The 15304-nt window shown below is 37.1% G+C and overlaps 1 protein-coding gene and 1 long non-coding RNA gene across 6 annotated transcripts in view; one reads left to right on the plus strand and one right to left on the minus strand.

Annotated features, from left to right (window-relative positions):
• The window catches only part of LOC140713336 (uncharacterized), a 200259-nt gene extending 194803 nt beyond the window's left edge, over positions 1-5456 (plus strand). Inside the window, exons 4-5 of the long non-coding RNA XR_012095340.1 lie at positions 3977-4039; positions 5290-5456. This is a non-coding gene — a long non-coding RNA (uncharacterized lncRNA). The remainder of the gene's footprint in view (positions 1-3976; positions 4040-5289) is intronic.
• Positions 1-15304, minus strand: part of LOC103220136 (UPF0764 protein C16orf89-like) — a 201635-nt gene that overhangs the window by 94416 nt on the left and 91915 nt on the right. The window contains exon 6 of one of the 5 annotated variants that reach the window (XR_012095339.1): positions 4476-4612. The exons of the other annotated variants lie outside the window; for them this stretch is intronic. The gene's annotated coding sequence lies outside the window, so the exon portion shown is untranslated. The remainder of the gene's footprint in view (positions 1-4475; positions 4613-15304) is intronic. 5 annotated transcript variants of the gene reach the window in all.

The raw sequence follows: 15304 nt of genomic DNA on the forward strand, positions 1-15304 counted from the left end.
CTTTGCCCCCTAGAGTAAATTAAGACGAAAGGTAAATTAAAAGAGAGGAATTCAACATGAAGAGAATAAATAAACAAAACACAGATTGCAAAGCAGGAATGAAAACAAGGTCTCCAAGACCAATCTGTTAAAGGAATGCTACAAATGTGAAGTGTTTACTATTTTAAAACATTAATCATGTACTCACCCTGTTTATTTAGCTATCAATATTTTTCCTGTAACTCTGACTTGAAAATGTGTAAGCTGTTTAGAATTAGGACTCAAACTGAAGGCAAATGATATTTTGATTATTTATATTGCCTAGCTTGTCTTGAAACTTCAGAGTTGTAGTCTTTTCATTTCAATTTATACCTTTTTTAAAAGTCATTATTATTTTGTATAATGTGACATCTCAAGTAACTTTTATTGCCACCCACTGCCATACGTCCAAGCCACAGCCATTAAAGATAGGGAGCCCAAGGCCTCCATCAATCTCATTCAGAAGATGGCTGCCATCTTGCTTTTACCTAGAATGCATGCCTCAACCCCAAAACATGCCATTGTAGGACTGGCCTGGTTATCAGAATTAGCAGTTCCAAGGGGCTGAAAGTTTTCCAAGTTCCTGGGAGCATTTTCTAGGCAGAGATAAATTATTTTTAATAAAAACTCATCATTTGGATCTGATAATGAAATAGCCACCAAAGCTTCTATATACTCATCATGAGCAGGAGACTCTCATCTGATCTCACAAAATTAAATGTCCTGTGAAAAAGAGAAACAGTTCACATAAGGTTGATTTACCATTTCTACCCATTGAGAAAGACACGAAAGCATTAGAATTTTCTCCTGGAACAAGGATAGGGAAAAATTCCCCCCCATTAGAGCACCTAAACAATGGCATACATAAGATCCCTCCAAATTGTATATTTCTCTTGAAAATTATTATTGCTGCTATAAATTTACCCATACAATACTCAAGTGTGCTAGAAAATGGTAGTATCTTTATTTTCTATGGCTGACTTAAAATTCCTCAAGTACTTCCATCCCATTTCTTCTCATTTTAACAGATTAGCTTCCAATGAAAGCTGTTTCTTTCCCCATCCATCATTTTCCCTGATTGGTGTCGGGGTATAGGCCCTCATGGCAGGTATCACTCTAGCTTTTGGCATGCCATCTGCTGCAGGGTCTCACGTGGTATTTGAGTGCTGGCTGAATCTACATGTTTCACATTCAATGTCCTGGGAACACCCAGCCTCTTGTGTTGGCAAGCCAGCCCATGCCTCGCCTGGCACTCTGCTTCAGCCTGTTTTAGAAAGCTCAGAAGACTAGCTCCTACCTCTGACCTTTTTTTCCACAGTCCCTGATAACCAGAAGCGCTGTCTTTTATTTCCCCTCTTGGTCAGGCCGTGGGGACTTCCTCCTGCTCTATGTTCATCATCCTCCCAAGAGTGATATTTGCCTTCTGCCTTTACCTGTGCCACTGAGGGCAAGGTTGCTGTTGGGAAGGGAGAACAAATGAGAGCTTCATGAGTTTCACAGTTTCCATTTTACATGCCCTTAGAGTTATGCAGAGGGCCCACTGTGGGCACAGTGGTTCCTAGGTGCTCCCAGTTTCTTCTTCTTTCTGGGTCTTTTACCACCTTACATCTTTCCATGGTAACTCCAACCTTGCCCTCTGAGTGCCCAGTGTCCTCCCAAGATGTTCACCTCCCTCAAATTAAACATTTCTGGAAAACTGGCTCATACATCCTCAATGTTTGACATGACTGTAGGTATCACCTCTCTTGGGGGAGTTACAAAGGACTAACACTTGAGCCAAAGCAATGAACCACCAAGGGTGCCATTTTGAGCATTACTGGTTGAAGAAGAGCACAGGGGCAGAAAAGGAGTTTTCCAGATTCCACTGGAATAATACCTTGTGGATAGGATGGCCTACTGGGATTTCCATATTTATATGTTCTACCAGAGATGTATGCATACGCACATGGGTTGCATCCACACAGACACACACAGACACTTTAAATTGAAATATCAAGACATATCAGCGTGAGATTAACAACCATAAGAGGACCTTGAAAACTAATAAATATTCTGTAAATATTTAGTGCTAATATGTGTCCACTTCCTTGACACAGACCTTCTTAAATAAAGTAATAATAAATAATTACAGAAAAAATAAATAATTACAGAAATGACATAAACTAGCCCAAGCATATCTCAAATAACTGTGTTGGTTCCAGAGTCACCTAAAGAGCCAGCCTTTAACAAAGTGTTTTTATCTAGTGAGGGAAATGACCACAGGCATTTTGCTATGACCAGTCATTAAAAACAATGTCATTCTCCTTTTCCTAAAGGATGTAATTTCATGCAAACCTAAATGTGTTAACAAAAGCTGAGTCTTCTATTGTGTTGTTTTTGTTTTACATTTATAAGCTATAAGAGTCTTGAATTAGTGGGTTTTTTTAGTTACTAAAACAATAATAATTGTTAGTATTTCTAATAATAATTTTTAAAGAATATGTGGTGCTTATTTTTATTTCACAATTTCCCTGGAATTTCTGACAAGATGAAACTTTCTGCAGGATTTGGTGGATGTGTTTCTCTTTGGTTTGGCAGCTCTGTTGATGCCTCACATGAAAACATTTTGAGGTTTTGAGGAAGGAATCTAGATTTGCCTCGGTGTATCTTGATGGGCTTTGTGTCTAGATGTGTTCAGACAAACTTCAATGACATTTCATTCAATTTCTTACTTCCTGGAACGATCAACCATCTTTCAAAATTCAACTTGAAACTTCAGTCAAATTCCTTGCCTTCGTTGCCAAAATTGTCATGAATACCCATCAAAGTGCTGACAACCATGTTGTTCTAAAGTGAAAAAGTCTCCGGCCTTGGTTTTGGTTGGCTTTACTAAACAGATTTTTCTCCTTTAGGAAGGATCATTATCACATCACTACTCCTGTTTCCCTCCTTTACAGTCCAAAGCATGCCTTTGTGTTACGTAGCATTCCACAGGGTGGCGCACATCTTGACACACAAGCATGCCACCATGTTTTTGGTACATCTCTGCCCATGCTTTAAGACCCTTCTCAGGCAATAGGGGACCTACACCTCACATAACTCACATAAAGAAAAATGCAAACGTAGGAACCCACCTCCCACAGTAAAGAGCAGCATCCTCTTCCAAGGAAGGCTGCTGACCTACCGCCAAAGAAAGAGTTCATATTTTCTTGAGTTTAATTCATGTTGTCATTCAACTATCTTTTTAAATTAAAATTTTATATGATAATAATAGCTACTCTAATTGAGGAACCTACTGAGTGTTTGATCCCTTTGTTTTGTATCTTAGGTAAATGATCTCCAAATTTCAATAATTCTTTGATGTTATTTGTTATTATCTATTTTAGTAATTTTTAAGTTTTGAAATAAATGAATCGTAAAATAAATTTGTTTTAATTTTTTAAACTGTATTATTTATTTATTATTTGGGGGCGTTCTCCATTTTTGAATAAATGTAGCCTCAGAGAAGTAAAGGAATTGGTCCAAGGTCATGCAACCAGTAATGGTGCAGAGTAGAATTGGAAACCCAGGATTTCTGAGTCCCTGCCCACTGTTAGATTTTATATTTAACAACTTGGGGTACAAACTTCTATGCTCCCAGCCCACCTTGTACCCCAGTCACAGCAGTGGCAGCCAGTTTTGCACAGGTAGAGCCTGCAGTGCCTCCTGCAGCCATATGATATAGAGAGAGGTCCTCTGACACAGTGACAGGGGCCTGGTATTCACATATGGGAAGCTACAAGTGTTGGGAGTTCATTCTGTCACAAGAAGCTGATCCATAAAGGCTTTCTCCTCCCATTCTCTGGGACAATTCTGGAATCTGTCTGACAACTCCTTAGAAAGTGCCAGTGGGATCAAGCTCATTACCCATATCGATAGCCTGCTCAAAAATGCACCCTTGAATTGTTTCTGTCTTGCAATCTCATCTGTTATTCCCTAGAACAACTTCTGAAAGAGAAAAAAGTCTTTGCCTCAGTTTCTGCTCTCCAGAGGTGACCCAAAGGTAAAGTAAGTATACCACATCACACTCTCAAAGTAGCAGCAGAACATATCAAATGGGAATGGTTCATTTTGCTTTGAGAAAATTCTTTTATGGGGCTCTTTGGCTTTTCAAAGGCAAGACTTAGACTCTAATCTAGAAGAAAAACCATCAGCTATGGGAATCATGCAACAAGTTAAAATATAAGTGTTTTGTACATGCAGAGATGTTAAGAGATGTTATTCTGATATTAACCTAAGTAAAATAATCTCCAAACTTCAACGGTCATCTGACATTACCTGTTTTATGGCCATTCTAAGGCCAGGCCTTGGGGAGGAGCTAAGTGTATAGATAGAAAAGCAAGGAGAAAGGAAAGGAGCCTCTGGCATGGGTGAGGTCATGGGCCCCAGAAAATCGCAGGAGACCTAGGTCTAAGGGGGAAATTGACCAGAGGGCTCACCTGTGATAGAGCAGGACCAATAGACTTCATGACCAGCGCCTGCTCTAGAGCTGCGTGTGTTGCACAGCTCTCATTATCTCTGCAATCTTCAGTAAAGCTGCTTAACCTTGGAAATCTAACGTGACTCCTGTGACAACCTGGGGAACAGAAGAAGAGTCTGTGTCTGTGCTTGGGGAAGAAGGAGGAGCCATAGCCTATAGAATTGTTACCTGGAAGGCCAGTGGAAATAATAGAGCAGTCTGGGGGTAGTACAGCCTGGAAGAAGACTGGACAGACAACGAATGGAACATCTAAGAACCTACCAGGAATCCACAAAACAATCCGGTGGCAGGGTTTCCTATAGTTACACAGGAAATAGATTTGAACAGTTCTATTTAAATACTCAAGATAGAAATAGGAGAACTTGAGAACATTTTGCTAACACATACAAATATGGAGTTAAAGAAATGGGCAGGGAGTATGTTATTTGTACATTTCATATACAGCCCTGAATATTCCTAAAATATTTGTTAGGTATCCATTATGTGTCAGATACTATTCTAGGCACTGGGGGGGAAGGTGGTGAAGAAAACAGAAAAAATTAAAAAACATTCTAGGGAGGGGAGACAGAAAAACATCCTAAAAACATAGAGCCTGTTGGAGGGAGCTAAGAGTGCTGAGGAAGCAGAGCAATTGGAAATGTTGACACTATTTCTATCTTTCTTGAGAAAGAGCAGGTTTTGTGAACTTAACCTGTTTTATGCATCCAGAGTGTATTAGTTGTTGAAATAAATTTGGGGTAATGACTCAAATCATTTTATGTTTTCTATGGCAGAGGTAAGGAACCCAGTGAAAAAGACAGAGAGAAGTATGGACAAAAAACAGATCCTAAACCTGTTTTGTTTTGTTTTATTTTTGGTAGTAGTTGTTTATTTTTGAAAACATTCAAACCACCCGTATTGGTGGCTGTTATTATGAGATAAATAAACTGAGAAACAACAAGACAATTTGGTCTCTACAATTTGTTTAGTTTTGACTAAATATTTACCTTGGAAGAAGTATGTGTACAATGTTCATTTTAAAAGATACAACAGTCACCTCGTTACTTGGAGTTTTACTTGAGGCTTGAATGAGACTGAAACCACCTGGACACAACTAGAAGATACATCAAGGAACAGAAAGGTAGGTCCATTCTGTCCTTGACACTTCATTTTAATTTAGTCACTTTGCATTGAGGCTTTGCCACCTCCCCAGGAGACTGGAGATTTTCTATTGCCTAACACTGGAAAATAGGTTTATGAGATATATTAGAAAATGTTGATGATGTCTTATAAGCTTGCCCGTTTGAGTCATTTGCTCTGTTCTGTTGTACCATCCCTGTCCAGTGCCTTTGGCTATTTCTAAGGAGCTGTGGCCCATCTCACCTTCTACCTTTAGCTGCTGTAGATTCCATTCATTGAAAAATATGTTAGTGCCCCCTAATGAAGTAATAGATTAAGGTAGCCTTCATGCATTGCTGCCAAAATCATTCGGTATAAGGTTGATGGGAGATTTTATGATGGGTGGTGATATGGTTTCACTGCATCCCCGCCCAAATCTCATCTTGAATTGTAGTTCCCATTATCCCTGCACGGGAGGGATTAGGCGGAGATAATTGAATCATGGGAGCAGTTTCCCCCATCCTGCTCTCATGATAGTGAGTTAGTTCTCATGAAATCTGACGGTTTTATAAGGGGCTTCTCCCTTCTCTGGGCACTCATTCTCCTGCCGCCCTATGAAGAAGTGCCTCCTGCCATGATTATAAGTTTCCTGAGGCCTCCCCAGCCATGTGGAACTGTGAGTCAACTAAACCTCTTTTCTTTATAAATTACCCAGTCTTAGGAATTCCTTCATAGCAATATGAGAATGGACTAATACAGGTGACTAATACATCACCTGGGAAGCTACCCACTGATTAACCCAATATTATGTAATTTGGATATTATGCAATAGCAAGGACACGGCACCACTCATGGAGTCTTATTGACTATAAATTTGAATCAATCTAATCAAGTCTCTAGATCTAACTAGTGTGCAAGAAATACAGGAAATAGAGAAACAAGTTAAGCCATACTATGAGGTAGTGATTAACTAAATCCATTCCTCATAATAAACAGAGTACTCAAGTTAAAAGTGGAGGAGGGAGGCACTTATAGAATAAAAGAAAGTTAAGAGAAATAATAATCAAATGCAATCATGTCATATGATACACAGAGTTCAGCCAAACTGGACATTTTAGTCATTGAAGTGGCCACAAATCTGTATGTCCAAGCAACATTTCTCACCATAGTTTCTCTCCAGAAGACAAGTCATATCTAGTTCTATTTAGGATTCTGCTTCCTCTCCTTTTATGATCTCTTAGCTAAAATCTTGACTGTCACTGAGTGATGACTTAATCTTTGTTATTAAAACACCTCTTGTGACTAATAAAATAAGCATGGGCAATAGCATACTTCAACGCTTCAATCTTGGAGAAAATGCTGTAGAACTGGCTTGGTAATATGGTTTCCAAGGAAATTGAAAAATGGCTCATAGTATTTTCAAAACTTGGCAACCAAATAAGGGCTTTGAAGGTTTTAACACACGCATCCACACCCACACTGTAACTCATTTCAGCCCCCACATCCAGAGACTCAGCTTTTGGTTGGCATCTGAAACTTGACTTATCACCAAACCGCATGCCCAAGAGGGTACATGTTAGAGATTGGTATTAAATAATTAGCCATCGGACCTTGAGTAGTGCCATTTTGTCTTTCTGCATATGGATTTGATCACTCCCTACTCAAACCTAAGAAACTTGAAATAGTAGTGATATTTCATACAAATTATACTTGGAGCATAGCTGCATTCAGCCCACAATTTCTAAGTTGCCTGAGACAGAAATGTATCAGCAAAGAGTCTAATGCATAGCTTAAAATGATTGATTCAAGACTAAATCAGCAACGCTAATTTCTTGCAATGCTAGTTACATATGGTTGCATTAATATTCCCTTCTCAGAAATCCAGCTGAGAATCATTATTTAATGAAAGGCTTACAAATTGCATCCTATTTAACATCTTTCATTGCAGATTCTTTTGTAGAAATGCAGAAAACATGCAAGTGACCACGTAAATTCTGTTGCATTTGCAATGTGCTAGGTAATTTTCTTGATGTATACATAAAATATATATGTATATATGTGTGTAATGCATTTATATGCATATATTTTATATGTATACCTATATACAATATGATGGCTATACATTACATATTACACAATTACATATAATATATAATAGTTTATATAGAATATATTATATATATGTCAAGAGATCATTCCGATTGGTGATTTCTAAATTAATGAATTTAAAGGGCAGATTAAAAGAGAGAGATTAGAATTTGAGTTTTCATTATCTAACTACCCTAGGTTTGAACACTAGCTACATCATTCATTAAATGCATGTCCTTAACCAATTTTAATCTCTAATCTTTAGTTTCCTCATCTTTAAAATAACAATAATAATATCTACTTCCCAGAGTGTTGCTATAAAGATGAAATGAAAACAAATCAAGTAAAGTATCTCACACAGGACAAGAGCTCAATAAACATTAGCTCTGTTTCTAATGTAAAAGCAACAAAAAGAAGATTTATGGCTTGTTACAGAATAAATTGCAGTGTTTATGAATTTGTAGTTATTGAAGAGTTCAGCCTAAGTAGGGAGATGAACCAAAGACCTGTGGATAGTCTGGAGACAGACTGGAAAGGAAAAAAGTTTATAAAGCCATTCATGTTTAAGCAATAAATATGTTAGAGTTTTTCTTTAAGGCCAAGATAAACTACCTGATTTCAACTATATGTGTATATATAGTCATATAATATGTGGTTTTTATATAAAGTAATATATATTATTTTTGCTACTTTGATAATAATGTTAACTAAATAGCAAGTTTTCGGGTAGAACATTATTATTTAATAACTTCACATTTCTTACACTTGAAAAATTAACAGGACACATGGTGGGGAACAACACACACCAGGGTGGAGGGTGAGGGGAGGGAGAGTATCATAAAGCATAGCTAATGGATGCTGGGCTTAATACTTTGGTGATGGGTTGATCTGTGCAGCAAACCACCATAGCACGTTTGTCTATATAACAAACCTGCACATCCAGCACATATACCCCTGAACTTAAAAGTTGGAAAGTATATATATTTGATTAAATATATGTTAAATATATGATTTCATTATTTCAGGAAGGTATATATAAACATATATATGGTTATAAACATATATATGTCAAACATATATATAATGTGTATATATATGTTTATAAACATATATATGTCAAACATATATATAATGAACTTGGCTTTTCTCTCACCAAAAAAAAGACACAAAAAAATTTGCATTTTGCACTAGCAGAATGATGAACTTCACTATTTGGGGGTAAACATTTTTCAAAGTAGTCACTGAAATGGATAGTGGAAGACCAATAAACCCTCTGGAAAGAATGTGAGGAGACAAAGGCCCCACATACTCCATCAAGAAAGTAATTATCAATTTCTCTGTAAAGTTTCTAAAGGGAACCATCACCAGAGAAATTTCATAGAGTAAAATCCTTATTAGTACAAAAGTTGTGGCTATCTTGACACTTGGCCACTTCATTAATTATTGTGATTCAATTAAGGCAGTTTTTTAAAGATAAGAGGAGAGTTGACTGATTTTTTTCAATGAATTAATTAATTTTTGTTTGGCTTAAATATTCTTATATTATTTTTTAAATTATTTAACAACATCAATAACAGTCATAGCTTTATTTGTTTTATAGAATGCTTCCCCATAGGTTATATTCTTAACTACCACAGTGGCATTTGAGCTACATATTGTAGACTTAATTTGTAAAAAATTGAGGCTGAGAGATCACATGACTCCTCCAGATTTTCACAGTGCATAAATAGCAACTCCAGAGATGTCCCCACACAAGCATCTCCTTTCTGCAGAATTGTTTGGGTGTTTGCGGCATGCATTCTTCATAAGTTAGGTATTTTAAAATCAGAAGTGAGTCAATGACAGACTTTCTTTCTTTAAAAAGGAAAAAAATAGTGGTTTATAATATTTTAAATTAGGAGTAATTAAAATGTCCCACAGAAAGCCCTGTGCTGATTCTAACTTCCACTTAGTGAAACTGAAATAATCTAACTCCAGAGGAAGCTTCAAGCAATTGAAAGAAGCCATGAGCCTCCCATTTAAACCATGAGCTCAGTGTCCATCTCTGCGGTCAGAAATTTGAAGAACATCCATATTTTTCATTTGCTTTATCAATAGCTACCTCAATGTTTCTAAACTATCCATCACAATAGTGCCTATGTAATTAGACAGAGGTGCTCTGGCACTGTGTTATTTAAACATTATTTCCATGCAGCACAGTAAGCCCTACCATGTGTTATTATTTTGATGGGCTTCTCACCACTTAAATGACGAAAGAGAAAAATTACAATTTCCTCTAAATTCATTTGTAGATACTTGCACAAATAATATTTGGCTATGGTCATCATAGTGAACACTGGCTGTATGTCAACTGAATCCTTGGAGATAATTTCAGCTCAATTGATGGTCCTAGTTAATTTCCCATAGGCAATTGTGAGAACTTTCTTCTTCCAAGTTTGTTGGTTTGTTTGCTTGTTGGTTTGTTTTTTAGTGTTGGAAATCCCTTGCAAATTCACTTATTTTATTGGTTCTTTTTTTAATTGCATTATCTGTGGTCTACATTAAAAGAAAAAAAAAATCCTAGGTGGTCTTAAACCATTGTAATTAAGTTTGGAGACTGGCTCTTTGCATATTCACCAGATAAGAAAAAAATGTGTGAAATTTGGGAGATGTTTAATCTAGAGCAGGGGTTGGAAAATTACAAATAAGTACCAACAAATTGCTTTATAAATAATGTTATAGTGGATCATAGCCCTGTTCATTCATTTGCATATCACCTATGTTCACTTTCACCCTTTGATGGCAGTGTCAAGTAGTTGTGACAGAGGCTACGTAGGGCAAAAAAAAACTTAAAAGATTTTCTAACTGGCCCTTTAAGAAAAGGTTTACAGACCCTTGAGCTAGAGGGAACTTTGGCTCCTGGCAGTAGTTTAAGGTGTATATATATATATATATATATAAAATATATAAATATATATAAACAAGCTTGTTTTAGCTGGTCTTCTTTTAGCTAGGAATCCAACATTTCGTCTCATCCCAGGACTTGTAATTGATGATGACAGTGATGTCCATGAGGCACTGAAAAGCCTTGAAGCACCTTCTGAATCAGCAAAGATTAAATCTCATTCACTATGGGTCTCTGTTGTCCAGATTCATAGCCTTAAAATTGAAAGGGACCTTCAGCATCATCTTTCACAAAAAAAGTGGAAATCTTTTCCACTATATGCCTTACATGTGGGCTTTCAGTCTCTAATTATAGACCCAGTGGAAGCAGGTGAACAACTTCTCATAGTATCCATACTATTTGTGGCAGCTCTCGCTCTTTTACAATTGATTGGATTGATTTCCCCCACACTGAGTTAATATTTCTTTCCTTGCCACTCATTTGCCCTATTATAATATTTTGACTGTTAGTAAATTATAAATGATATATCAGAATATCTGTACTTTTTTGTTGTTGTTGTCAGAGTCTCACTCTGTTGCCCAGGCTGGAGAGCAGTGGTGTGATTTCGGCTCACTACAACCTCCATCTCCTGGGTTCAAGTGATTCTCCCACCTCAGCCTCCTGAGTAGCTGGGGTTACAGGCACGTGCCACCATGTCTGGCCTAATTTTTGTATTTTTAGTAGAGATCAGATTTCACCATGTTGGCCAGGCTGGTCGCGAACTTCTGGACTCCAGTGACCTGCCTTCCTTGGCCTCCCAAAATGCTAGGAGGACTGAGCCACTACACCCGGCCTGTACTTTTTATTAACAAGAATATTAATTAGGCAGAGCATTCCATTCCTCCACTCTGCTTTATAGTAGATAATGTTGTTCTTGAGTAACAGATGCAGGTTTTAGAATCAGAGAGACTTGTGTTCAACTTCCAATTTCCCCACTAAAAAATGGTTTGGCCATAGAAAATTGCGTTAACTTCTCTGAACATTGATTTCTTCATTTGCTAAACAGAGAAAAAAAGCCTGAGAATCTGAAAGAAGGTACATAGGATCCAACATGGTGCCTGACATTAAGAAGCTATTAGTAGTAGTAGGAAGTAGCAGGCGTTTTAAATGTACCATGTGCAAATGTGCAAGTGCCAGAGCATTCCAAGCCCCAAACATAAAGCAGAGGCAGCATTTGGAGCATTTTAGGAACTAAAGATTATCTTAAATTTAAGACTTTATTTGAAAAGACTAACATTACCTCATATATGTCATAAACATTCCAGGGCAAGAATTAATCTATCTTGTTCTCTGTATGCCACGGTGCAAAACTGGGAGCTTGGTGCTTACTTTTAGCTCATGAAGATCCCCAAGGAGTAAGTGGTGTAAATATTAGACATTCTAAATGTACACAAAGGGATATTTCAAGAAGTGCACTCACCTTTTCAATTCAGATAAAAATAAATTATGCAAATAAAGAAAATGGTTAACCCATCAAGGGCCAGATTATGAGAGTATCTGTTTCTCTTATCTGGAATTACTGTGTTTTATGAAATCCAGCTATGTCTGTAGTGTCTGATTTTAATATGGCAATTCTCTCCTATTCTTGGTTCTTCTGTTTTAGGCAACATATTGAATCTCTTGGGAGAAACTCATCCTGTATCTGCTCGATTGAAAACATGAGGGTGTACATTCCAAGCTGCATATGCTCAGGTCCGAGTTTCCAAGGAAACAAGGGAATGCTCATCTATCTACAAAACTGAACTGATGAATCACTTTCAGCTTGTTACAAATCTTGATTCTGAATCAAACTCCAGTGTGCAATCTAAAAATTGTCACTGTCTTGTCATTTCTGCCGAGCAAACCCCTGATGCTATGAGGCTGGCAGTTGGGCAGGGATTCCCTGAGTTATGCACTCTCATTTTTTCCTCTGCGCTGTTAGTGAAATACTGTCATTGAGAACCAGCTCCACATTGCACCTATGTGAGAAGGCCTTGGTTTCTATTAGTAAAGTCAGACAGGGCTATGTGCATTTGGGATGCCCTGGTCAACCATATGGGAAGAAGCACAATGGTCCTCCCAGCTCTCACAGTGGCCACCAGCTCTCAGGCTCACAAACTAGGCAAAGTGAAGAGCAGCAGGACGACCTACTTCCTAACTTTCATAGGCATTCAAATCCTAGTGGGTGATGGTATTTCTGAAGGTCTTGAATATAGGACTTCCTGACCATTCTTTAGCATTTACTGATCAAAGTATTTCAGAAGTGTTATGTTGTTTGGCAATCACAACAAGTGTCGAGACAGATACTATGATTATCTTCATTCTCTAGAAACAGAGACACATAGAAGTTAAGTAATTCCCCAAAGGTCACACAGTTTGTAAGTGATAAAACTGATTTGAAGCCAAACTGTGTCACCCCAAACTCACATTTTTAACACTTTAGTCCATCTTCTAAAAAGTTGACTATTCTGTTTTCCTCTGTTTCAAATTAGTATGCCCATTCACTTGTTCATTCATTCATTCATCTAGCAAACATGTGCCAGGCATCTATGCCAGGCTCTGTGGATATAGTATAATAGCAAACAAGAGAGAGAAAATTTCTCAGGGAGCTTACATTTTGCAGAGGAGACTAAATAAATAAACAAGCACAAACAATGTAGAGATTGTAATATAATCCATCCCAACAAAGGAAATCGACACTGGTATGATAAAATTAAATTATAAAAGACCCCAGCATTTTCAAGGTACTGAAGGAGATGAGATAAAGCAGAGGTAGAGTGGGGTTGGATTATGCTGGACTACAGCGAACAGATTGGATTCTATTTTAAGTGAGGTGATAAATTCTTAAGGGTTTTAGTCATTTTTGAGGTAGAACTGTCTTTTGTTCCTATTGTAAAGAAACTACCTAGGTAGGCATAAAATACACCTGTATGCCAGAGATAGAAAAATTTATATAATTCCCAGCTCCAATTCTATTTCTCTGGGATAATTTTAATTGTGTTTATGAAACATATCTCAATGTTCTTGAAAGACTGAAAACAACTCTTTTTATTATTTATTGACTTATTGATTTGTGGTTAAGGAAAAAGTAGACTGAAGTAAAAAAAAAAAAAAAGAGTGCAGGAATATAATTGCACAAGAAGTGGGAGGGAGATTTGTTGAACAGGCAATAGCCTAAAGTGAGTATCCACGAGCGAGCTCAGTATGACCCTGCAGCTCCCCCATCACACTTGCACCCACCTCAAGGAATCCATTTCCATCTCTATGGAAAATCCCTGGGCTCCATGGGACAGAGTCTTGTTTTGTTTTACATCTGTGTGTCCATGCCTAGCCAGTATCTTATTTAGTGCAGGCTTTCCATAATATTTGTGTAGAGAAGGAAGAATGAAAGGAAGAAGAAAGGGAGGGTAAAAAGAAAGCGAGAGGAAAGAAGAAAGGTAAAAAGGAAGCAGCCCTCTTGGTTTTGCTTCTCCTTGGCTGTTTTGTTATTCTCAGTACTCCCCAACCCATCTTCCTGGGATAAGAAAAAAAAAAAGACATCTAAAATGACACTTCCAAAAGATTAATATTTTCATTTCAACATTTCTGAAAGTATTTCAATGAAATTGCTTTCAAATGGTTTATTTTATATTAGATCATTGAGAGATAGATTAATGTCATAAACGTAGGTACTAGCAAGCAATATTTTTGTCTCCTATGTGCACATATTGTATATTTCATATCCTCTGATAACTTGAAGTCACTAATTTAAGTCAAATTAGGGAAAGGGCAGTATAGTAATTGCTATATTTTTGGCTCTTTCTTGATAACAAATGTAGCTTCTTTTTTCCCCTCCACCCATATATAAGAGTGTTCTTTTTCCTTGGCTAAGATATAATAGCATTGCTCTACATGAACCAAAATATTTTTACTGGCTATGTTATTACTGAGAAATGCATTGGGAAAATGTAAAAATATTTCACCTTTATGTTGAAGAAAATAAACACAGTGGATTAGATAAAATTTGCACAGCTTTTGACATGTGCCATATGTAACATTTGGGAAACATCAAAAAAGAGGCTCTGACTTCTTCCAAGATCAGACTCTGGCACGGGAGGAGGACTGATCCACTACCCATTTTTCATTTTTATAAACTAGAATGCAATGGATTGTTCTACATATGTTTTTGTACACATACATGGTTAGATATCTATCTCTGTAGGTCAGATACTCAGTAATTGCTGCTTCAAAGAATGTAACCTCAATTTTTGATAGACTCTGCAAAGTTGGCCTCTGAAAAGTTGGTACCAAGTTACATAACCATCAAAAATGAGTAAGTGTTCTTTAATAACTCAAAGTTTAAACTAATAATCAGGTTCAAATTCTAGACGATTTATATAATTGCTTTACTATAGAATTTATTATATAATTGCTTTACTACCCTAGACTGATAATTTTTAAACTTTTTGGGGTCACACATCATTTTGAGGGCCTGATAAAAATTATGGATTATGTCTAAAGAAAAAAATACACAGGCACAAATATACTGAACTTTTATATTTCACTGGGTGTTTCATACTCCCAAAAAGCTTGGCTGTAGATTAAGAACGTCTATTCTGGATAATCCAAAGGTTGTGCATTTGTGTGTGTGATGAGTGAGCCTTGTCACCAAGCCTTGAATATCTCTGTGTGCCCTGCTGAGAACCCTTCTTTACATTCCT

The sequence above is a fragment of the Chlorocebus sabaeus genome, chromosome 14 (assembly GCF_047675955.1).
Source record: "Chlorocebus sabaeus isolate Y175 chromosome 14, mChlSab1.0.hap1, whole genome shotgun sequence".
NCBI classification, from domain to species: Eukaryota; Metazoa; Chordata; class Mammalia; order Primates; family Cercopithecidae; genus Chlorocebus; species Chlorocebus sabaeus.